A 24,382-nucleotide genomic window follows, 5' to 3' on the forward strand; every position below is an offset into this window, starting at 1 on the left:
AATGCCACAGTCAGGATAAATCTAACACTTTTAGCATTCTTTCTGAATTCTTGACTGGGCTTTTAGCTAATGATATGTCAGCATAAACTGTGCAGAAATCAATAGTTGCCTAGATCACCATGGACTGCACCCAAGGTATTATGTGATTTAAAGCATGTTATTTTTTCTGCAAAAATGATTTTATGTGCTATTGATTTTAGAGTTATACTGCTGTTTGAGTCCCTCTTCTCTATTTTACTCCTTTTCTAGAGCAATCTTCAAGGACATCATGAACACCCCAAATGTGGAAGGCAAGCCATAGCTTATGATGTACTTATGCCAGTAGCAACATCTGCTGTTTGCTATTTTCTTTGGACTCAGATTTCAGATGGCAGAAATTTGCACATGGTGATCTCTTTGGATATTGGCTTCTGAAAAATGTGTCCCTTGGGTTTTGAACACGTGGTTATGCTCTGCCGTGGGACTCCTGCATATGATCAAGGTTTAATTCTGATATGAACCCTGTTCACTTCTCTCTGCATTTGAGTTTCACAACAACCAAGCTCCAATGACTTCAGTAACAGCATTAATATCTTGAATAGTAAAATGGGACATGCAAGTGACTTATTTCCTTCCTTTCCTCCCTTCCTGCCTGTCTGCCTCCCTCCCTCCTTTTTCAGCAAGCAAACATTGCATCTCTCTGGTTGCGTAGACTTGTGCAGATGAAGTGGAATCAGTGAACCAATCCTGATTTACAACAGTCTTAAATGTACTCCAGACCTGAGGATAAGACATAAAATTCTGTGTTGCAGAGATTTGGAACCCACAAAGTATCTTATCTTAACTGTGTGATGTAGACTGTATTTAACCAGGTTATCACAGTGCTGAGGGCAGCAACTTCTGTTAGTTCAAAGGTAATTATTCTCAGTTTAAGGACACATGAACTTCTCTGACTGCTTCAAGAAACAGAACACAAAATGAAGCAAATGAAATAAAGTAAAAAGATAAGAGGAAACAGAAGCTGTGTTTGGAATATTAAGAACAAAGAACAGATCCTGTTATGGTTTACACCTTCTCACTGATTTTCAGAAGCATTAGGTGGTTATGCAGGGATGTAGGTTATGGAAAATTGCTTTGATCTGTTCAAAAGAAGCAGCAAAAATTAATGTGCATCTCTGCCTGCTAAACATAAACTTTCCAGCCTCATTGCTCTGTCTTCTGTGGAGGTCACTAGGATAAATGGTTTAAATTCTCTGCATACCTCACTTTATTAATTAGACATATTTTAGATGTCAGGATGCCTGTTTTCTTCACCTTCATTTTCTTCTTGTTTTCATTCTTCCTCATTCTGGATTAAATTATAGCCTGAGAACAGATTTATATAAAATCATACTGTAATAGTCAGTACACCTGGGTACATTTTACAAAAGCTACTGAGAAATAGGCAAAAATAGTTTGAGAATGAAAAAAATAAGGCCATACATACAAGGGGAGCGTGCTCCTGCAGACAGCTCCTCAGACAGGGAAGTTTGAGTGGAAAAATAGAAAGGGCTTCCTGTTTCTGATTCATACCTCATGACAGGCTTCTTTAATGATCACTCTTTTGTGGAGCCAAAGCAATGTTCATTTGCCATTTATTTATGGTTTAATACCAATGCATCAGGATGAAAATTGAACGAGGAATAAGGTTAAATGAGAGGCATCTCTGACATAGAAACTACAGTGTTGATGGGTGTGTCAGAAAGCTGAATGGAAGGAAATATTTTTTCAATAGATCTTGCAAAAACAACAGAAATGAACTGATCACATTTTGGTTTAATGGTACATTTAACTAATTCTGAATTACAGGGGATCTCTTTTGGAAGTGTTTCTCATAGCAGCATTAATAGCAAATGCATCAATTGAGATCAGCGTTATTGCAGTGAATAATTGCAAATAAATTAATTACAGGGAAATAAAAGTGTTAGCCATTTAATTTTTACATTTAATTCTTCATTGCCAAGATCCTATCTATTCTCTCTTGCAATAAGCTCTCTCTGCTTACTCCTCCTTGTCTCACTGCTTACGTTGAGTTTGTAATTCTGGTGGTTCACATGTAAGGTTATTGTAATTCCCAGGGGGTTTTGTTCATTCGTACCTGTCTGTGCACATCTCTAGACTTCTAATGTGGTATCAGAGATGTCCTCATAAATCTTAGGGAACTGATTGACTATCAGTGATTTTGCTGAGTTTTACAGAGGAGAAAGAAACTGTAAAACTTGCCCATGGTTGTATTTGAGCACGTGAATAATGGTTGCAGCCCAACAGCCTTTTTTCCTATCTCCACTCATTTTTGCTGACATAAGTCTAAAATAACTTGTTCAAGGTCAGTGGAATTACATCAGTATAGAATTAGGGTAAATAAGAGAAGAACCAAGTTTCCACGTGCATTTCTCCTAGGAGAGCTTTTAGGATTTGATGGTTGAGTCAGCAAACTGAAGAATAATTTTCCTTACTTCGTAAATGCAATTAAAAAAACAAGCTAAAATTGTTTTGACTTTTCCACTCATATTTCCTCCAATCTAATGTTAATGAATCCTATAAGGAAGATTCCTCTGCCTATGTGATTATACAACTCATATTTGTAGATTTGAAGGAGGAATAGAGAAGAAGGATTTTGGAGTCTGATGGAGAATCCTTATTGGATAAAGCAAGGAGAGGACTTTGACCTATGTTACTTGAAAAACCCTATTAAGGTAACAGGATTATTTAAGCTTTAGCTTCCTAAGTATGGGTATTTAAACCTAGTGGAGAAGCAAGTCAGAAGTTTTATTCGTTTTTTTTAGTGTTTGAGGAGGTTGCTGGTTTTAGAAAGAAATTTTGAGATATCTCTGTGAATGTCATGGGAAATGTCGAGGGAACTTGCTTTTTCAGTCTCTCCAATTAGATATCATTTCAGAAACAGGCTTTCTTAGAAGGATCAGGATGTTAGTGCTTGGGTGAAATCACTTTAATTAAAGGTAGGTAGGGCAATTCCTGAATTTAGGAACCAGTATAGTCCAGCATGCAGTACAAAACAAACGGAATATTTTATTATTTTTTCTTGATGATACCTGATGAGCCTGGCCTGTGATGGCTGAGCGTGGGCTACCATGTATGAGAAGAGACATCTGCAGTCCTTCCCATGCAGCTTTGCAGGAATGGTCTGCAGCACATGCCACCACAGCAGATACCACAAAGACTACGATTTTTATTACCCTACTGATAGATTTCATATCTGCACATTGCAGGAAGGCTCTCCTGGGTCTCAGATTTCCATGAATGGTGAAGAATGTTCTTTAAACGTCCATTCTACTATAATCCTTAATAATGCACAATACTTTCTAACTATTAAGCCCTATTGCAAGAGTCACTTTTGGCTTCAAAGTATGATTTGTGAGTTTGCAGGTGTTTAGCTCCACTGAAACCACTTATCTGTTTCTGCATTTGTCACCAGTCTTGCTTTATCAGAAGAAAAAACTGGCCATAAGAGAGAGCTGAGAGGGTTTTTATTGAAAAAAAACAAAGTGCTGAACATACCCCATGACTTCAATATAGAATCCTTTGTGAATTCTAGTCCCCATTTTTTAGCTATGCAGGTAATTGGTGCCTGGCAGCTCATTCCTGTTGTACTTCTTTGGCTTAGCTTTGTGTTAATTACCTAAATTTACTCATTTAGAGGTAACGCTGCATGTGGTTTGGCAGGCACATGTTTTCCTAAAGAGACTTTCATGTATGCTTTTCTGCCTGCACTGGAAGCTGCATTTAGTGCACTGTACTTCAAAATGTTATTGTTTGCTTTCAGTCAGATAAACAAATATTATGATAATGAAAAGTCCATGAACAAATGGTGACAACAGCAGAGCACTAAAAATAAGAATTAATTAGCAAGAACAGTCAGCTATCCCAGATGTCTGATGTAATTTTGAAGAGACAACTTGAAATATTTACGGCATTGAAAACACTACTTTAGGAGAGTGAAAAACACCCATACACTTTAACATCTAAATTACAAATGTGATCTCTCTCTCTTAGCTACTGGCTTATAAATGAATGATACCAAGACTTACATGCCTACAGCTCATCAGTTGAAATAAAAGGACTATTCCTTTGCCAGTTTTCTGACCGTATGTTTCTTCCCAGTTCTGAATTTTTTGTCAGGATGGGCCGGGAACCAATGGGAGCAAGGATTCCTCTCATTCTCAGTAGCTCAGACCTGCACACGTTGCACCAATTTCTAATATTTTGTTTTGGAAAGTTGACGCAGAACTCATAAAGTGTCATGCTGTAGCACAAGCTCCATTATGTCTGTCTTTTCCTCCATTTCGTTTACCACAGTCTTTTCTGTGCAACAACTGCTGTGCACATTTGTTCTTACATTGCTGAGGTTTCAAGGGCACATTTATAAGCCAGTTAAAGAGTGATATCTGCTATGTCTGTTAGGGTATAGGTACCTAAAACAGTGACTGACTTCTGATATGTTCTGTGCCATAATTTTGTTCAGTTTAAGTAGCAAGGAAAGTGGCTTGGAGGCTTCACTTACCCTTGGTCAGTCTGAATATGTGCGCATCAGTGTTTTAGCTAGTGAACCTCTGCTGGTACAAAAAATACTCTGTAAATATAATCTCAGCTTCCAACCTTGGCAGGAAGAGTCCCTGGAGCTTCCAGTGTTCCTGGTAGATATTGCTAGACTGTGGCTTAGCTGGCTACTCAGGGAAGGGGGTAAACTAGATTCCCTATTGCAAACTTTGCCATAGCCATATGCAGCTGAATTACAGGCAACAAAGGTATCCTCAGGTGTATTGGGCTACAGGGAAGAGCTGCTGCAATTTTTCTTCTTTCATTGCTATTAGGCCAAGGCTAGCTACAACTTTTTCCTAAAGAAAAACTGTTCAGATGCGCTCTGCCCACCTGAAGTATGACCCTAGGAGACCCTAGACCCTTTCCTCTCTTAGTTAATCAGATCACATCATGCCAGGAGTTCGGTTCTGAATCCAGATAAAGATTAATGTGAGGTTTAGTTTCACTGGAAATGAGAATTGTCCCTGTGTGCTGAATGAGATTTGTAAAATAAGGAAATACTCACTAAAGCAGAGCATTGGCATATTTTCAAATTAAGATCACAGTGAAAATGAATTCAGTGCACTCTGGTTAATTAACTAAATAGAAAGGTATGAGAAATTCTATCTCCAATGACTAACACAGTCTGCCTTTTGATCTCAGTGCAATAAGAAGGAAGACAGAGCTATTGAATGTCTTAACAATGTTGAGTTTTTTATACTCAGTGAAAGTTTCCTGGAGTTGCAAATATTTAGAGTGAGAATATGTTCTGGCGTAGTCATTTTTCAATGACGACATTACCTCCACTTAGGAGGACTGTCTTTGTTTTTGCTCCATCTCCAAAATAACCATTTGAATGCCATTTCTTTTGCATAATAGCAATCACCTGTACTAAAAAGTAAAAGGCAGTGTAGCAGTGGCAGGCTCTTCTTGATACGCTCTCTCCAAAGCAAATTTCAAGTCCATTTCAAATGGACTCAGTTATTTTCAATTTCTATTTCACATATTAAAGGTTTCTCTTTTCTTCTATCCAGGGAAGCCTAGCTATGTGCAGTAAGGGAGGGAAATCCTTAATAAACATCTGTCACCTTCATGGGACTGAGCGCAACTTCTGTAGGAGACACCTCTTGTGTCTTAGCAAAAGCCTTCATTTAGAGGCTTCTGCTTCAGCTATGCCTATGACATCAAAAGGTGGCTGGTCCCTGCCCTGTAACAGTGTTTAAGGATAAAATTCCATCTGGAAAGATAGCAGATATGTGAGGGAGAAGCATGAAAAGGGCCACACAGTTGCATAGGAAAGTGAGGAGGCAGCTGGCCTGTTGAGGCTGGCTTAGATGCATCCATTGAGTGGTCACATCACTTTCTTCACCCCATTCCTTTTCCCAAGCCTAGTGATTCCCCTATCAATAACCTGAGGCAAGAGAAGAAAAGGCAGGGTCATTGGGAAGAATGAAATGGGGACGAAAGGCAAAGCAGGTCCTAGGAGAGAGAATATTGCCCTGAATATGACAAGGGATACATGAGAGGAATTTTTTTAAAGAAAGAAAAGGGCAGGTAAAAGAAAGAGTAATGAAGAGAAAAGTGAAAAGAATTCTAGACAGTTGTGAAGTAAAAATTATGGTGATTAGTAGAAGTGATATGATGAGGAATATGGAAAATGAAAGTGAATACAAGAACAGAAAAAATTGTAGCCTTTGACAGTTTATTTTCTTCTGTTTTTTGGCAGTCATCCTTGAAAGGCTTTAGGAAGGTGATCAGGTCAAATGCCTAATTTCTGATGACTATTTCTCTGCTGTAGAGTTTGCCTTTAAACAGCTGGCACTGTTTGCGGTTTTGAGTTAGTATCTTAATGGCATAAACACTTATATTCTGGTCTGGTTGTCAGTGTTGGTCTTTCTTCCCCTGACAGTCATAACAAGACTCCAAAATGACATTACAAAAGTGGTGTAGCATGGAATTACTTTAAGATAAAAAACTTAAAACCTTATGAAGTGTAAGGCTATAGGTGCTAGTAGGAGCAACTTGAGGGGGTAGGTTCTGAATACAATGTTTATAAGAATCTATAATAAAAATTAAAAATCTGTTAAAAGGCATTGGAGTTGTTAGTTCACAGATCTGTACCACAAGTCCCATAACTGAATAAAAAGGTCTAAAGATATGAAATAAGTGAAGGTTCTACTGTGAAGCTGGCAGCCTAGAAAGAAAATACATTTCACAGTTAGACACAGAGAAATAATTATTTTTATATACATTTTTATATTTTTAGGACATTTGATTTTGAACAATTGTGTTGGCAATACAGAATAGTAGCAGAGTAAAAATAGCTTACCACTCTATAGACAGCCTGTGGCAAAGGGCAAATTTAATGTGAGCATTGTCTGAGTCATTCATCTGTGCCTAAACAAATTCTGATGATCTACCAGACTTGGGGCTGATTGCAGTGTCTGCCTTGTTTATGCATCCAGACTTCCTTTTTTTTCTCTGGGAGTGGTGGCCTGGACAGGTAGCAAAAAACAGATTCAGGAATTTGGATTGGAGTTGGTAGTTAATTACCTGAGTCATACATGTTTGGGTTGTGTTAGTAGTTCAGAAGTTCTCTGAGCCTGTCTTTTACCCATCTTCCCTTGATCCCTCTGTGGAGGTCTATGTTTTCTGCATTTATCCTGGTTGACGAAGATCCATGTCTAAAGTGTTATAATCCACCTTGCAGGTAAGGAGAGGCTACTGCTCATGTTATAAATGCAGATGAGCCTTGAGAAAGTGTGCCTCAGGCCACTGAAGCTTTTTGTACTGCAGTACTGCAGAGGAGAGATGAGAGGAAGCCATCTCAGTAAGGCTTGTTCCTATACCTCTCCATTTCTGGGCTGATAGAGGACTGCAAAAAATGTTGACAGGGAATATTTTTCCTCACACAACCAATTACTTGTAGCAGCACCCATGAGTTTCTCCAGTCCAGCAGACAGACAATGAAAGGATGTAGACCCAGGGCTTGATTTCTAAGTAGTTCAAACACCTTTAATCCCCTGAGTTTACAGCAAACACTTGTTTCATTCCACTTCACTTTGCTACATCTTATTTGAAGGAATAACCTTCACTTTGTTCCTCATCATTTCTCTGCCCCACAGGACATGATGCCAAAAGAATTGCTAAACTCCAATGTTACAATCACCCTCATCTAGCTACAATAGGGTCAAAAGAGACTAGTTTTGCAACTGCTTTATGTATATACACTTTTTATCTCCCATTCCTTTAAATGTTGCGAGACAGGAAGCATTGCTGTTTGTTCCCCCACCCCTTGTCTCCCTTTCCTGAAAAGGAGAAAATATGGCTGTAATTAACAAGTTCTGACTCTCTTCTTCTGAAATCCCTTTTCCACTGAGGGGGCTCAGCTGTTCATTACTGAATGTTCTTCATTTTGGGTATGTGTTTGACTTACATAACTCAAGTCTCATTCTCTCTCACCTCTGTTTATGTGGAGGAAGATAATATAAAAGTGGTTGGAGGAGAAAACAAAATATATCTTTAGCCAATCATTTACCAAAATTAAAATCTGTTAAAATTCATATTTGTTAGTAGGTAATTCATCAGCTAGCTCTCTCTTTCAGTGGTGGCTGTGGTGTTTGTCAGAGAAAGTGGTGTGTGGGAAGCAGCCAGAAACAACCATAAGCCAAATGTGAGACTGAAAGAGGATCAAAGTGGTACAAATGGCTCAGAGCGTGTCCTCTGTAACTGCTGAAGCTCTCGCTTGGAAGAAAAATTATCCCTGTTTGCCCTGATACAAACACACACATGAGGAAAAAAAGGCTTTGGCAGGTGTCCTATAGAATTTTTGATAATTTGTTTAATTTTTCTGTGTGTCTGTTACATTATATCAGAAAGTTGGATAACCATTCTTCTCTACCCACTGTGGGTGCAGAGTTATGAAATCACTGCTGTTTGTAAAACGTGGGCAGATCCTTAATTGGAAGAATCAAACATTTCCTCAATTGGAAAAATCAAACATCTTGAATAAGTAATTTTGTACTGGGCAAAATGTTCTTAATGGCCTTGGATTTATAGCGAGCTTTAATCTACTCCCAGGTGGCCACTAATGCTGGAGAAACATTCAATTTTTTCAACATTTGGTTGCTTTAGTAATGAATATTTCTAGTGAGAATATAGAAACTGATCACAATCAGTTCAAAATAGCACAAAACACCTAGTGGTCCTCTTCAAGTGGTGATATTGTTATCATTCATAGTTTATAAATGTTGTCTGCTTGCAGTCTATTTATTAACTTCTCTAACATCACAAAGAGAAACACATTGGATGAGAGCAAAGGAGAACTCTTGAAAGTTAACTGAATGCATGTTAAATCTGAGCATCAAGTAAAAGAGACAACTTTACCCCAAACTTACCTGAAGTTTGTGCTAACAGATTTGAGCCCTGTTTGTTTTATTCACAGAGCCCCAAATTAATGAAAATTCTGAAGTGTTTCTGTTGTTCATAATGTGCCTGACTTACCTTTCAATAGGAAATTTGTCACAGAATGATAGAGCATATTGCTGGTTTTTGGCATTTTAGGGAGAAGATAAGGCATAAATGATGTTGTCAGAAATGTGGTACAGTAATTGCCTACAATGAGTTCAGGCTTATTATTCACAACAAGTCAGTCTTTTTAGAGACAGCTGCCATCAATACTCATTAAAAACATCAGACCTTTATAATGCTTCTAGAGCAAGGATTAAAAATATTAAATGAGATAAATTTAATAATACCCAAACCTGCCATGTACTTAAGTGTATCTACTTGCATAAACACTCTGAACATTCACTGAAAGCCTTCTACTTTTGATTTTTCTGATGATATACTGTAGTGCTGAGGTTTCCAAATGAATTAAGTGCTACATTTATAAATACTTTTATTGGAAAACACATCACTTTTATGAATGACTTCTGCAGAGTGTGAAAAATTCCATAAGTATATCTAGTTTTCAGGTTAATCATAATGAGATTGCATAGGTTCAAATTATGTAATTTTTCAACTTCCTTGGAAGTCAAGAATGCAACTGCTTGAATCAACTCTGATTATAAACACTATTCATATAACTTTATATCTTGAAAGTCTCTTTTGGTGCTCTGTTATTAAAATATTATGAAACATGAAAGAACCCTGATTAAATATGCCTGCATGGATAAATTTACATTAATGAGAGATGATTAATTATGAGTAAATATCCTGCTCAGAAAAGGCATTTTAGGTGGCATAATGAACAGGGTGTGATGATAATCCGGCAACAGTCCTCTGTTGAGAAAATCAAAAGCCAGACACAAAGTGCTATTATGCATTTTGGAGCTATGATAATAATCACGATTCTGAACTCCCACACAGCTGTGCTCTCCTTGCTCCACAAGATGTCACTATGAAATCCAGGATGAATTTCTGGCTTTTAAAATTTTTAAAAATATTTTTAAAGCTAAACTCAGGAACAGGTTTATTTCTTTTTCTGTGTTCTCAGGAGAAAAAAAATCTTGTAGGATAGTCTATATTGAATACTCATCATGTGTTTTAAATAAATTAAAGGGTATAGGACTGCCAGAATTTTGAGAACAATCTCCTTCATTTAAAAGATTGTGTAAAAATCCTGCCAGCAGTCTTTGTGAAACTGCTGATGATCCATAAGAAATCCATGAGCATGTTTATGGCAATTGTTCTTAAGTGCCATTTTTAAGGGTGTTATTCTGCTGTTCACTCTTCCTGCTCATGTCTCCACCAAGCAGTGTGGCTTTGTCTCCTCCTACTATCACAAATACATATCCAGCTAGGTGGAAGTAAAGCTCGTAAGAGTATTAAGCTGTCAAAGAATTGCACCAGTTTTAAAAAATAGCAGCAATTTCCTGTACTCCACGCTACAATTAAGCAGTCATAATATGGCATCCTATAGATGCCAGCCCCAGAAAGAATCAGTTGAAAAAAAAATCACTGACAGTGGAGATCTCATTTTCTGTATTCCCATTTTAGAAGAAAAATATATGTTTAAGTCTTTCTTTCTTTGATGTATTTCTTGGTAGGACTGTGATCTTTTACACTTCTGTCATATTTGGTCTGGATTTTTAAACTTTTTTTTTTTTTTTTCTGGGAGATTAGATAAGACATGCTGTCTACACATATGCCTCTTTATGGCTGCTGCCTAAGTAAGTAAAGTGCTGTAACTTCAAGATAAGGCAAACACCACAGCCAGAAAATATTCTCTGGGAAAACCTTGTGCAAATGAACACTTCATCTTACCTCACCTTGGTGGTGGAATGAGAAAGTCACATCTAAAATACGTTTTAAGTGACTCTGCATTCAAAATGTGTTTCTTTCTTCTGACCTGAGGCTGCAGCATGAAAATTTAAGCCAGCCAAAAGTATTTATTTACAAGCTAAAGATAAATTATAGAACCCTGACAGCAAGGACCGCTCTATTCAGTTATAGATGTCTTTTGCTTAATTCAAATATCTAATGAAAAATTCTGTGACAGGCCCTTTCTCTGATGCCACTTGCCAGCAATATCTCTATGGCAAAGGGAGCATGGAGATTGGCACTGAGGTCTTGTTGATCAGGTCAGGGAAGAGATAAAGCTCATCTGCTTCCTTTTAATTCTGTAATATTTCACATACAACCAAGTTTTGTAAGGACCATGAATGACTACTCTTTCTCTCTCTTACACCTTAATTTGTTTTAATGCTTTTATACTGCTTTCTTTTGACTTTCATGAGGTAAAATCTTGCCCATGGAGCCTCTGAAATATTCATGCTGGTGTCATCCTGACACCATAGCCACAGTGTCCTGGATGGGCATGGGAAGGTTCCCTCCATCCTAATACATCCTTGCTCCTGGCCTGACTGCGCATTGCTATCATAGCTGTACAATATGGCCTGTTTCAATGCATCATTATTTCACGGTCCAGATTTTCCTAAATGGCATGTGTTGAGATGAAATAGCTCTGTGGTGCAGCTGGGGCACAGACTGTTCTGCCTAGCAGTCAGTCAGTCAGCTACATCCAACTCCCCAGGCCTGCTGCTGTAGAGAACCATAGAATATCCTGAGCTGGAAAGGACCCACAAGGATCATCAAATCCAACTTCTGTCTCCGCACATGAAAACACCAAAACTCACACCACGTGCCAGAGACAGGGTGTGTGTGTAGGGGAGGACATCCTAGAGCAGGCATGGCCTTGCAGAGGCACCTCACTGGCTGAGGACAATGGCTGAGCTGCAGGCAGCTGCCAGGTGAACGGTGCTGTGCCAGGGCAGAGGCAGTGAGGGAGCCGGGATGGGCACAGCAAATCCAGCTGTGTTAGTTGGAGAGAAGGGAAGTGTTGTCCCAAGGTTTGAGGTGCTCCTTAGTCCTTGAGAAGAAGACCATTATGTATTCTGCCTGTGATATGTATTGTCACATTTTCAGCTGGTGGGATGTTAGTCACTAGGCATGGAAAGGGAAAAAGACACCCAGAAGGAAGAAGGCAGCATCAACTTGTTTTTATTGACATTTTTTGACTGAAAAGGATGGTATTAAAATACTCAGTCTCTCAAGGTAACTATCACAGCAGTGTCAGTTACCTCAGCGTGTGGCATCAGTAGTGGTATTTTAAATGCTGTTTATTCCTTTTTAAGCCAATACTGTTTGTAATGCATACTTTTGGCATTTCCCCCTCTGCCTTGCAGAGCCCTGCTGATAGAATTGCTTACCCTATCCTTGGAGCAGGTGACATTGAAAGGCCAACTGACCCTTCCTGCAACGCAGAGAGTCAAGGAGGAATGGCAGGACAGAAGGCCCACCAGGGATGGAGAAGCAAACTAGGGAATACTGTCAGTCTCTGACCTTGTACTTAGGTTGTCTTTTGACCCGCTACACATGCTTGGTTTTGGAAAAGGCAGCAACATATAGTTGCGCTTACTTCTGCAGAACAGGTATTTGAGAAAAGAGCAAAGATCAGGAGAGTTGTGGCAGTGCCAGAATGTGGTGAGGGCACAGAGGAGAGCTACAGACCAAGTACACAGTGAGAATGTGTTTTTGGACTTCCAGAATAGCATGTTGGGGACAATGCCTTCTCCATGTGAGAAGGTAAAGAAGCCTTGGTGCCCTCACTCTGTAGGTCTTCCTTGTCTTTATGAAGGTTGCAATGAGACTGGAAAGAAGGACACACATTTTACTTCAAATGAGAGAGATTGGGAGTCTGCTTATAGTTCATTCGTGGTTGCTGTCGGGCACCCCTGTACCACCAGCAGGGGAACCTTTGTTCCCATGTACCCACCAGCAGGTGGTGGGTACAGAACCCTTGTACCCACCAGCAAGGGATGATCGCTATGCATTGCTCTGCTGATGAGGCTTGCTCAAGTGTTGCTCAAACTACTTTTCATGCTGGTGCCAAGGATAAACACTGTGAATAGTTCTGAGCTAAAAATGGCGCTTGATGAATATTTGACTGGGTGAGAATATGCAGTAGAATGCACATCTCTTGTTGATTTATCAGTGGCTTGCACAATGACAACATCTAAGTACATAGATCCATGCCTCCAGGGAATGTACATCAGAGTGCAAAACCAAAAGGACTTCCTGCAGACACCAAAGGAACTACTGTTAGGTGGCTTCTGATGGCCTCTGAGACAGGAGAGATTTTTGTCTCTCCACATAAGCCCAGCAAGTGTGGGTCCCTTCCCACACTTTGAAACACATTTGAAAACATCCTGATTGCTTTTAGGGACAGAAGCTCTCTGGGCATGATAAACTGAAGGGCACATGGCCTCATAGGCTTTTGTGATAAAGACAGGTATAGGGAACTAAATTTCTGTTCAGACTGAAAGGGCGGAATAGAGAAATGGCATAAATGGTCCAACAAGAAAAAGGAATAGATAAAAACAGAGCAAACATTAAAATGGGAGTAAATCAGAATCGAGAAGCTGGTGTGCTGCTTCTCTGGAACTGGCAGCTTTGCATCTAGAATTTAGGCATCTTCTGCTGGTCAGCACTCAGTCTGGACAGCAGCATAGGCCACTAGTAAGTGCTTACAATACAAGCCCAGACAACGACTGTGGTAGTCAGACCTCAGCTGTGGCAGGCTTCAGCCATGTGGATGTCCTCTTAGCAAATCTGAGGGTGGCTGACGTGCTTCTTTTTATGGAATGTAAGCTGTGATTCTGGGATGAGGCGGCTAGCTCTTAGGCAGTAGCAAGATACAGATGTATCTTTAGCCTGGTAAGTTTACTGCGGAGCGTTTGGTTCTCCCCCTAAACTTTTTAAGTCACCATCTCCTGGCAAGGTTAGGAGAGAACAAAACAGTGGTAAGCAGTGTTTTTCACTAAGATATAATTTTATATATATTTCTGACCTAAGTTGCTCCAGGCAGTGAAGAGCAGGGAAATATTAGGGTCTGTTAGGCCTGCAGTAAAGAAAAGGATGGTGAACATCACACCACTTTTGGAGTGGCTTTTGAGAGCCACCTAAGGGAACAGTACAGTGAAAATTATTTGGACCAGCTTCTAGTGTATAGTGCTAATTATTATGAAAATTGGCATAATTGGGCCCATTCAGTAGTAGGAATCTCACATGGAAGTTATTTTACTGTGTGTATGACAAAACTGCAAAATACTGCTCTGAGAAGGTTAGATAGAGAAGAAAGAAAGGTTTTAATACAGTGAAATTATACTAATGGGAAGTTCTCAGCCTTGAAGAGGGTTAGGACATTTAATATGACCATTTAAAAGAATAATACTGCTCTCAGCAAACCTTTCTATTCATAATGAATTACTTTGCTGGCACCTGATTGACAAAGATGTTTTTTGGTATCAGACACAACACATAGTACACAAGGACACATATTTTCTCTCTGGAGAGCAACAGATTATTGCCTGCACTGCTGTTTTTTAACATCACAACCTAAATGGCTTTTATGTTCTGAAAACAAAAAGCAGGGAGGAGAAAGAAAAGCTTTTGAAGGAAAAAAAATAATTTTCCAATAACCCCCATTAACTGTAGAGGTCATTGAGGCAAAATGAATGGGACTAGAAATCCACTAAAAGCTACAGTACAAGGTGCATTGAGACTGACAAGCCTTTCACCAAGTAGTTACAAATGGGACTAATTGTTTAAACTTGTTAGCCATTGCCAGAGCCTCTGATCCTTGAGTCAGCTATGGTGGCTATGGCAGAAATCAATAAGGCACTGCACACAGTGAACTGCTAGACCATATAGGTTGCCTGAAGGGAATTGCTCAGCTCCCTCTGGTCGGGAAACTGAAAGCAGGCAGCTGAATCTCCAGAAAAATTGAGAACACCACCCTGGGGCAACAGGGGCAATGGTGAGGATAAGGGGAAGGAATAGAAATCCAGCATGAGAGATTATAGGGTGGACTTGATGCTGTGGTGAAGCTTGTGGTGGATGTTCAAGCATCATCTGCATTAAGAAGCTAATGACCTGAGGCTGGCACTTTTGTCTCAGAAGTAACAAAAAGAATTTTTGTCCTAAGACAAAATTCTAAACTGTTGGAAAAATTCGTTCCCATTGGCACATTTTGAAAGATTCCTGTTACATGGATCAGCTGCTTTCAGGTGAAGTACTACAAGTTTTCAATTAAATGAAGCATGTTTTTGTAACAATTTTAGACATGCTACAAATTGTAAGCAAGCTATGAAACAGAAATGTTGGTACTTGCATGCCAACAGACATTGTAAGACAGAGAGGTGCCATTGCTAGACCTGATGGTCTCCTTGCCATTAAAGTTGGTTGTAGCTTCCATTTCTGACCAGCATTGCACAAAACGTTGGTATGCGTGCTATACCTCTGACTGAGTTTTGAAAAAGCATCTCTTGTCATCTATGGTCTCTCCACTGCTCTTTAGCTGCTCTTTAGCTTTTGTTCTCTCCTTTCCAGAAGTTTAATAATGCACTGCTATGTGGCAGCTGGCTGACCAACCTCAGTTTTTCTTCCAGACTGCTCACTCCCTTTCACCTCTGTCCAGGACAACTGAAAATTATTCACATAATTTGTTTCAGTTTTTGTCTAATTATTGTGGGGGGAAGAGCAGTTCCAGAATACTCAATAGCTTGGCAGTCAAAGAACTTCACAGTTTAAGGGAGAATTGAAAATGAAGATGCTTTTCTGATCAAGCAAGTGTGCGGATGAACATATGCTATGCCAGATCCAGGCTCAAATTTTAATAGGGTAATTATCTATTCTGATGAAGGTGTGCATATGTGCTTGTGTGCTCATACATCTTTCTTTCTTGCTTTCTCACTCTTTCCCTTTCCCTTTCCCTTTCCCTTTCCCTTTCCCTTTCCCTTTCCCTTTCCCTTTCCCTTTCCCTTTCCCTTTCCCTTTCCCTTCCCCTTCCCCTTCCCCTTCCCCTTCCCCTTTCCCTTTCCCTTTCCCTTTCCCTTTCCCTTTCCCTTTCCCTTTCCCTTTCCCTTTCCCTTTCCCTTTCCCTTTCCCTTTCCCTTTCCCTTTCCCTTTCTCCTTCTCCTTCTCCTTCTCTTCCTCTTCCTCTTTTCTGTTTCTCTCTTTCAGCTTTCTTTCTCCCTTTCTTTCTCTCTTTTCCCCCTTCTTTTTCTCTTTCTTTCTTTTTCTTGCTTTGCCTTACTTGTTTTTCTCTACAGTTGTGTTTTCATACACAGTGGTGTAAAAAATTCAGAAAACTTTTGTGAGTTAAGGGCTGTCTTGTACAGGGATAGCCCCAGTGACGTCTTTCCTGCTGGAAAATGTTCAAGTGCAGGAAAGGCTAAAAATGCCAAGGTTGTGAATTTATTGCTGCCACTGTTTTCATCTCCTCTCATACACGGCGCATTTTGCCCAGGTTCTCACTACTCTAAAAATGACTATTGTTATAATTGCTTGATTGCTTATAGAGAAAAAAGATGACAGCCTGTTAGAGGTCACTAAGGAGCTTTTTCTAAAAAAGATTTCCTAAATGATACAGTAAAAAGCATCTGGTGTGGTTAGAAAACGATGAATAAAGTAAGTTCAGCTAGATAGTGGGGCTTGTTTTAGATCTTCATAAGCTGTGTCGGACATGACTAAGTTTTTCAAATTCCTCATTAGAGTGGGGATAACATTCTAGCAAACCTATGTGCACCTGAGGAAAAACAACAAAGTCAACACAGGTAAGCTGAGAACCATTATCATATGATTTACAAGGAATTTCCTTAGTGAATGACACCAGAGCCAGCTAAGTGCTGTTATTGTCACATGTGCATTATTTTGAACGGGAACTTGACAGGAAGGCTATTTCAGGTGTAATTGGTAATGGTCAGTCAATGTAATAGGATATTTGCTGCAATGCATATGACTGAAGGGTTCTACAGTAAGAAGTGGGCTGATTGTGCTAAACCCTATCCAGCAGTTTTCTCTGATAGACCATGGTATGACCATGCTTCAAGAAATTGGTAGTGTCCAGAAGAAGAAGGGTTTTTGAAAGGAGTTTAGTTGTTTATTCCTTTTTCCTTTTATTTGTTCTTGGAAGATTTACTCTAGAAGAAAAAATGCAATTATATGGTGCTATGGCAGGTTATTAACTCTAAATAAAACTTCTTATTTACCTAGCTTTACATGGCTTTCAATTTCTGCAACACATCTATCACAATCTTATCATGAATTGCTGGCAAGCATATGCAAGTTGATAGCAGAAAAGTCCCTCAAATGCAGAAAAGCCTCCCAATGAGGTCAAGTCAGTCAGCAGCGTCTTGGTGCAGAAGCAGTTGATGGTAAACACCAGCTAAATCTATAGAGGAGAAATCAATTCATTTCACTTACAAACCATATGCCTCCTACTTTCTTTTGCATATCCACAGTGAGGGCTCAGAAGCAGGGATATCGATAAAACCATTAAGCTGAAATTTTTCTATCTGCAATTCAACATGACTTTGACTGAATACCTAACACAGCTTTTGCAGTACTGGAGAATCTTTTCTGTGAATGTGTTTTTCCATAACTTTCTTCTTAAACTTTTGAAAATGTGCAGCAAGCATAACACAAACCTCAAAACAATCTCTGTGCATTTATTCCACTTCTTCATGGCGAGTGGCCATTCCATCAAGTTGCCCTGACTGTCTTGTTCTTCCTGCTGCTACACTGACCCATGTAAGGGCCTGCTTTCTGTTGCCTTACACCATTAATTAATTTTGAAAGACTATGGACCACTCTCACTTGTGCTTTATCTGATCTTTTTTCATAAGCCTGGACTGAAGCCTTCTCCAGACAATGTTTTTTTTATTCTTTGTGTATGTGTCATGTATCAGAGTCCTGAGTGAGAGCTCCTGATTAACTATCCAGAAAGTTAGATGTAAGTGGTAATGTTAGAGGCGATGTTTAATTCTGTTTCTTGTGATGAAGATTAAGTTACAAATAGGATATGTGAGCCTTCAAGAGTAAATTAACTGGAGAAGAAGTCATAGTTATATCAATTAAGTTCCCATTGTGACTGTTCCTCAGTATGGGAAAATTTGGTGATTTTGTGTTTTCTGATGATAGCAGTGTTGGAGTAATTCTTACAGAGCAGGCTGCACCCCTATCTTCATAACTCCATTTTTGTTATCCTTTGTACATTATGGCTGTGTAAAACTTTTGATTGAGGAGGAAAATAACAACTCTGAAAGTAGCCTGGGGCTTATAGAATGGCAAACTTGAAATTATGAATAGAATTCCAAGTCTGTGCCTTCATTTAGATAAAGATTTTTAATTCTTGAGGTCTCCAAGTGACCCAAGTCCATTTACTCTACTTAGCATGAAGTTGTAGTGTTTTCAATGAGGTAGAGCTTTCCAAGACTGCTGCTTGTGATTTTCAAACAAGGAAGTAATAAATTTTTGTATTCATATTGTATTATCTGAGATCGGGGACAACATTTTAGCCAACCATTGAAAGAAAGAGAATGTATTTTGGGAGAAGGGTGGGATATGGACTGAGCTTATGATAAATTGTAGCATATACCCCAATACAGTCTAAAAGAACACCAATGTGTGCTGCAGAATAATACAAGGGATTGAGAGCAAAGCATCAAAACCTATTGTCAAAGAAATAAACACTCTTGTTTGTATATTGCCACACAGGTGCACAGCAGGATGCCCTGGAGTCGTGGTATACCTGGCACTGCTTAAGCAAATCTAGGAGTGCTTTCAAGCAGAAGAGGTGATGGGTTCCACCTTCTGTAACAGCTGGGATGAATGAGTCAGGACAAAAAACTGTCACTGGCTGAGATAATTTCAAATTTAGTAACTTCCAGATTTATAATTCCAGATAAAAAAACAGCTAAAAAATGTGCAATTTTTATAGCAAATCCATGAATGACTAAATTATAAACTTTGGAACAATGTTGTTATTCTTCATTTGGGTCTTGCACTCTGTCTCTTATAGAACAGTGATAAAAAAAATCATGCATTGCATCTATGCCTCATCATAAAGACAATGCTCAAGGGTTTTTTTAAAGGGTACTTGTTCAGACTTATAGTTAATGCATTGTGACCTAGTTAATTCCTCTTAGTTAAAAGAGTTAGGAGTTTCACGTATTTGCTAAAGCAGTCTCCTTACTAGTAGTACAATATAAAGAGATCTTAAATCTGGCAGATTCACCTTTTTTGGGTTTCTTATTAATGTTTTAGAAGGGTGAAGGCATCTTTGTATGAATTGAATTCGAGGCTTCATGTCTCAGAGTGTCCTTAGAGTATATGTCACCTTTATATTAATGGATAAATGTTGAAAAAAGATGCTGTGGACATAATTACATTTTACTTTCATTGTGGAAATATCTCAGCCTATATTCTATAATTTGATTTAGCAGCAGAATCTTAGTGACCAGTTCATTCTCTTTGGCCTCTCTCCCTCTAGGATAAAAGCTGTTAGGGCAGTGTAGATTTGTTTGTTCATATGTTTTGTTAAAGTGCATAGAACTTTACACTTATGTCGAAGAAGGCAGTTTAAATATGTTTTTCACTTAGACTTGAAAACACAGAAATTTGGGATAGCCTTTAGTTGTTATGGGAGCTTGTTTAACAGCTAAGGTTGTCCCTGAAAAATTTGTTTCAGGATGGTTACTGGTAGACTTACGTTCACCCAGTTATTTCTCAGCATCAGACTAGCAGAATGATCAATAGTTTGGATACCAGTATATAATCTATCACTTGAAGTGTAATAAAGAAGTTTCAGCTGTAAGCCTAAACCTAGCATGGAGTTTATGCTTAACTTCATTCCAAAGAAAAATTAAGACATTCTTTAGAAGTATGGGAAATTTATCTGCTTTTTATCATACAAGTCAGTAATCAGAATGTACATTTGGTAAGAACAATGTTTGTTTTCAAAGTTATCTGAAAGGGAAATTGCTCACAGCATGGTCAATGGGAATTCTTTCACTCATGGCTAATCAGTCTAATCTTATGTTATGAAATTTGGAAGACCCGAATTCGTTCAGTTCATCCCAGACTGCAAAATTTTGTGAAAACAAAAAGTGATTGGCAGCAGCTTCATGAAAAAAGATGTGGAGAATATATTACTGCACTACTTGCTCCTTGGCAAGCTAATATATAGGCAGATTGATGCAAACACATTAATTGCTCAAACTTATTTTGAGGAAACTGGCCAAAAGGTTCCATCACTGTGTTTAGTTCAGTAGCTTAAAAAATACAAAATAAGCATCTTGATATAATCCTGGTTCCTATGTTATTATTTTGATCTAATGCCTGGAAAGAATGTTTTGGCAAATCAGTCTATTAGCCTGTGTGTTCTTCCCAATAATCCATCTCATCTTATCCTGGAATTAAAATTAAGAATGAACAGCACTAATTGTATCAGAATTCTCTACCAACAAACTTAATCGTTACTCTCTGATATTTCTAAGAAAATAACCTTGAAAACATAGTCTTTATTCAGTGTGAGGATGAACCCCATATCTCCTCAGTTTTTAAGGAAGGTTCTGACCCTAGATACTTAAATGCAGGTCAGATAAACAATCTCCTTTTGATGGACGGACACAGAGCATCCAGGATTTTGAAGACTGTAATTTCTGTGAAATTCCTCCCAGTGGAACAAACTCTATCCTCAACAAAATATTAAAAGCAAATAAAGGTGGCCATGCTTTATTGCTGGATCAGCATGTTGCCTTTCCATGAGTCAGTTTAAAATTTTGCTTTTATATGATGTTCCAATTTAATTAATCACAGAAATGTCAGATATTTCCTAATAGATTTCTGGGATTTGCATTTGCATACCTTTCAGGGTTAACACAGAGTAAATGTACCTGGGCCAGCACCCTATGGAAGGGTTAAAATTACTCTGGAATGAGTGTGGTGTTGTGGATTGATTTGTATTTGACATATATGTCTTTATTTCAAGTCCAGAGATCCTACAATATTAAATTATTATTCTCTACAGCTTTAAATGGAGTGCAGCATCTATTAAGTTTAATTAGTTTCCCTGGAGGCTTGCTAAAGGAGAGCAGCTTCTAATTGGGGGTAGCTTCTAAACAAAGATACATGTAGTTGCATACATGTACTTTCAGGGCTGAGTTAGTTTAATGATCCATTGTTTATGTTGGGAGATGGATGTGCTGTGGGGTTAATTGACTTGAAGGGTGCCAAGTCAACTTATCTTTGAGTTTGTGCGACTCACAATTCCAGTGAGTTAACAATTTTACCATTAACTTGCAGTGGAGAAACTGAGGTACAAATCAAAGATCTGACAGCTTGAGTTTTTTATTACAATGCCACCAGGCATTAACCCTCCCCCCACAGTTGCACTCAAATTCAACTACTCAATGGTTTTGAAGTTAAACCTTGGCCTTTGAAACATTTGAACTCCTTCTCAGATTTACTGAGCAGTATGGAGCCTGAACAGAGAATCAGCCTCTTTTCATCTTTCAGATATGAACTCTAGAAGAGGCTTTGACTTGGTCCCCATTGCTTGCAACAGCTCCATGCAATGCTAGACTTGGGGAAGAGAGGCTGGAAAGTTGCCCAGCTGATAAGGATCTGAGCTGTTTGTCAGAGAGATGAACGTGAGCCAGTAGTGTGCCCAGGTGGCCTAGACAGCCAATGATGTCCTGGCTAATATCAGAAATAGTGTGGCCAGTAGACTAGGGAAGGGATTTAGCCCATGTACTCAGTACTGGTGGGGCCACACCGTAAATTCCATGTCCAGTTTTGGGCCTGTCACTCATTGCAGGACAGACACTGAGGTGCTGGAGTGTGTCCAGAAAAGGGCAAAGGAGATGGTGAAGGTTCTAGAGCACAAATTCTATGAGGAGTGGCTGAGAAAGATGTGGGTATTTAACCTGGAGAAAAGGAGGCTCAGGGGAGACCTTACTGCTCCCTAGAACTACCTGAAAGAAGTTGTAGTGAGGTGGCAGCCAGTCTGCCACGTAACTAGTGACAGCACTTGTGGGATCATTCTCAAGTTGTGCCAGGAGAAGTTTAGGTTGGATATCAAGGAAAAGTTATTCACCAAAAAGATTGCCAAGCACTCTGGAACTCTGCCCAGGGAAGTGGTGGAGTGATCATCCCTGGAGGTGTTTAGAAGACAGGTACATGTGGCACTTGGGGACATGGTTTAGAGGTGGGCTTGGCAGTGCTGGGTTAATGGTTAGATTTGATCATCGCAGAGGCCTCTTCCAATATAAAGCATTCTCTGGTATTATGATTCTATGATTCTATGACTCCTGTATGCTAACCTAGTAAACCTGGAAACTTCTGCTGTAATGTTTTGGCACTAACACTGCTATTGCAGCTGGTGTGTGAACTTCAGGCAGAACATAATTGCAAAGCACCATCAGGAGGTCATTCCTGAGATAATAGTTGGAGAAATGTACACGTGTGAATAATATGTGTGTTTTCACATTAGCTTCCCTGGATCTGTTTACTAGTACATGCGTGAAGTTCTGTGTATGGACAATTTCCTTCAGGAATCTATTTTACAAAGTTTTACTTGCTGAGGAAGTAGTCTGTGTAAAATGGTGGTAAAGGGAGAGCATATTGTGGTCGGTGAAGAAAGAAGGTTTCATCTATTATCTTGATAATCCAACTATTTGGGAAGATATGAGAAGGAGCTCTTATAAAGTTATCTGCTATATGAATTATTGTTGTGGTCTGTCACACAGGGAAAAACTTAAAAGAGGAAATTAAACCCCAACAATAAATAAAAAGGACTTACCTAGAATATGTTTTATTTTTCAATAACTTCTGCTGAGAAGCATAAAACTCCTTTGAGATTCTCATATTTTAGCACAAATTCCCATTAGACCAACAAACAATGTGTTACTATAATTTTCAGCCTTTTCTTTCTGGGAGTTATTAATTATGTGTTTTTTCTTTCTTTTTTTTCCCTCCATGCCCCATCTTAAGGGGTTCTGACAGTTATTTCACATCAGTTAGACCATATAAAAATGCCACTTTTCCTAAACATAGATTTGTTATTTTGCCTATCTAAGTGAGAAGTAAAATGAGATAGAATTAAATTCTTTCTCCTGATATTGGCTCCTCAGCATCTCATAGCCAAAATCATATCTTACAAAATATTTGGGTGTCAAATGCTTTAATTTTTCAACACAACTTAGATAGCTAACTACCCCTGATGACTAGGGCTTTTGGCTACAAAATGCAAAGACAAATCCCTAGATCCATATCTCCACATCTAAAGGAGTAACTTGATTTTCACAGCCATTTTCAATAGGACTAAAAGACATTTGGTATTTCTGAGAAACACGAAATCCTATGAAGCTTAAGTAAAGGTTGACTTTGACTTATTTGTGCCTTGCCCCTGCTTTAAGAAGGACAGCAATGCATTTCCTCCTCTCTGAAAAGTGCACCAGAAATAGCTTAGAGAAAATGATGCTTTCTGCAATATTAAACTGGCCATTTGGGGAAGGAGACTTTTCTGAACAAACAGAACTATTGTGAAAATGAGTCACTAAAGCTGTTTTAAAAGCAAAAAGAACACGATAATGCAAAAATTGGATGTAGAAGGTTGTAGTTAATTTAACATCACCTCTCTGGAGAAGTTCCTACTGACTTGAAAATGGAATAGGCAACTCCCATTTTTAAAAAAGAGAAAAAGACCCTCAAGATTCACAAGCTGGTCAGTTTCATTGCCATGGCCAGCAAGATAATGAAGCATATCTTCCTAGAAACTATTCTTAGGATGTGAAAAGTAAGGAGGTCCTTGATGACAGTGAACATGGCTTCACTAAAAGCAAATTGTACCTAAGAAGGGTGGTGGCCCTCCATGGTGGGGTTACAGTGTTGGTGGATAAGAAAAAACATCTGGCACCATTTACTTGGAGCTCTGCAAAGCATTTTACAATTTCCCACACAACCTCTTTATCTCTAAACTGAAGAGACATGGGTTTGGCATGTGGACCACTTGTTGGATAAGGAATTGGCTGGATGATCACACTCAAAGAGTTGGGGTCAATGGCTCAATGTCCAAGTGGAGGGCAGTGGTGAGCGGTATCGGGGGCTGGTATTGGGAGCAGAGCTGTTTAACAGCTTTGTTGGTGTCAGGGACCATGGGACGGAGTGCACCCTCAGCAACTGTGCTGAAAATGCCAAAGTGTGTGGTGTCAATGTGCTGGAGGGCAGGGATGGCATCCAGTGGGACTGTGACAGGCTTTAGACAGGGACCCATGTGAAACTCATGAAGTTCAATGAGGCCAAGAGAAAGGTCAGGGCGATCCCAAGCACACATACAAGAGTAATCCAGTGGAGGAGTAGTTACCGTGGCTCAGTTTAACATTTGTGGCTAATATCAAGAAATGACCTTTAATACTTACCTGTTCTCTTTGGGCAGATTTAAGCTGTGGTATTATGCTAACGTACATAAGTAGCATCT

This window comes from Zonotrichia leucophrys, chromosome Z, assembly GCF_028769735.1.
Source record: "Zonotrichia leucophrys gambelii isolate GWCS_2022_RI chromosome Z, RI_Zleu_2.0, whole genome shotgun sequence".
In the NCBI taxonomy this organism is placed as follows: domain Eukaryota; kingdom Metazoa; phylum Chordata; class Aves; order Passeriformes; family Passerellidae; genus Zonotrichia; species Zonotrichia leucophrys.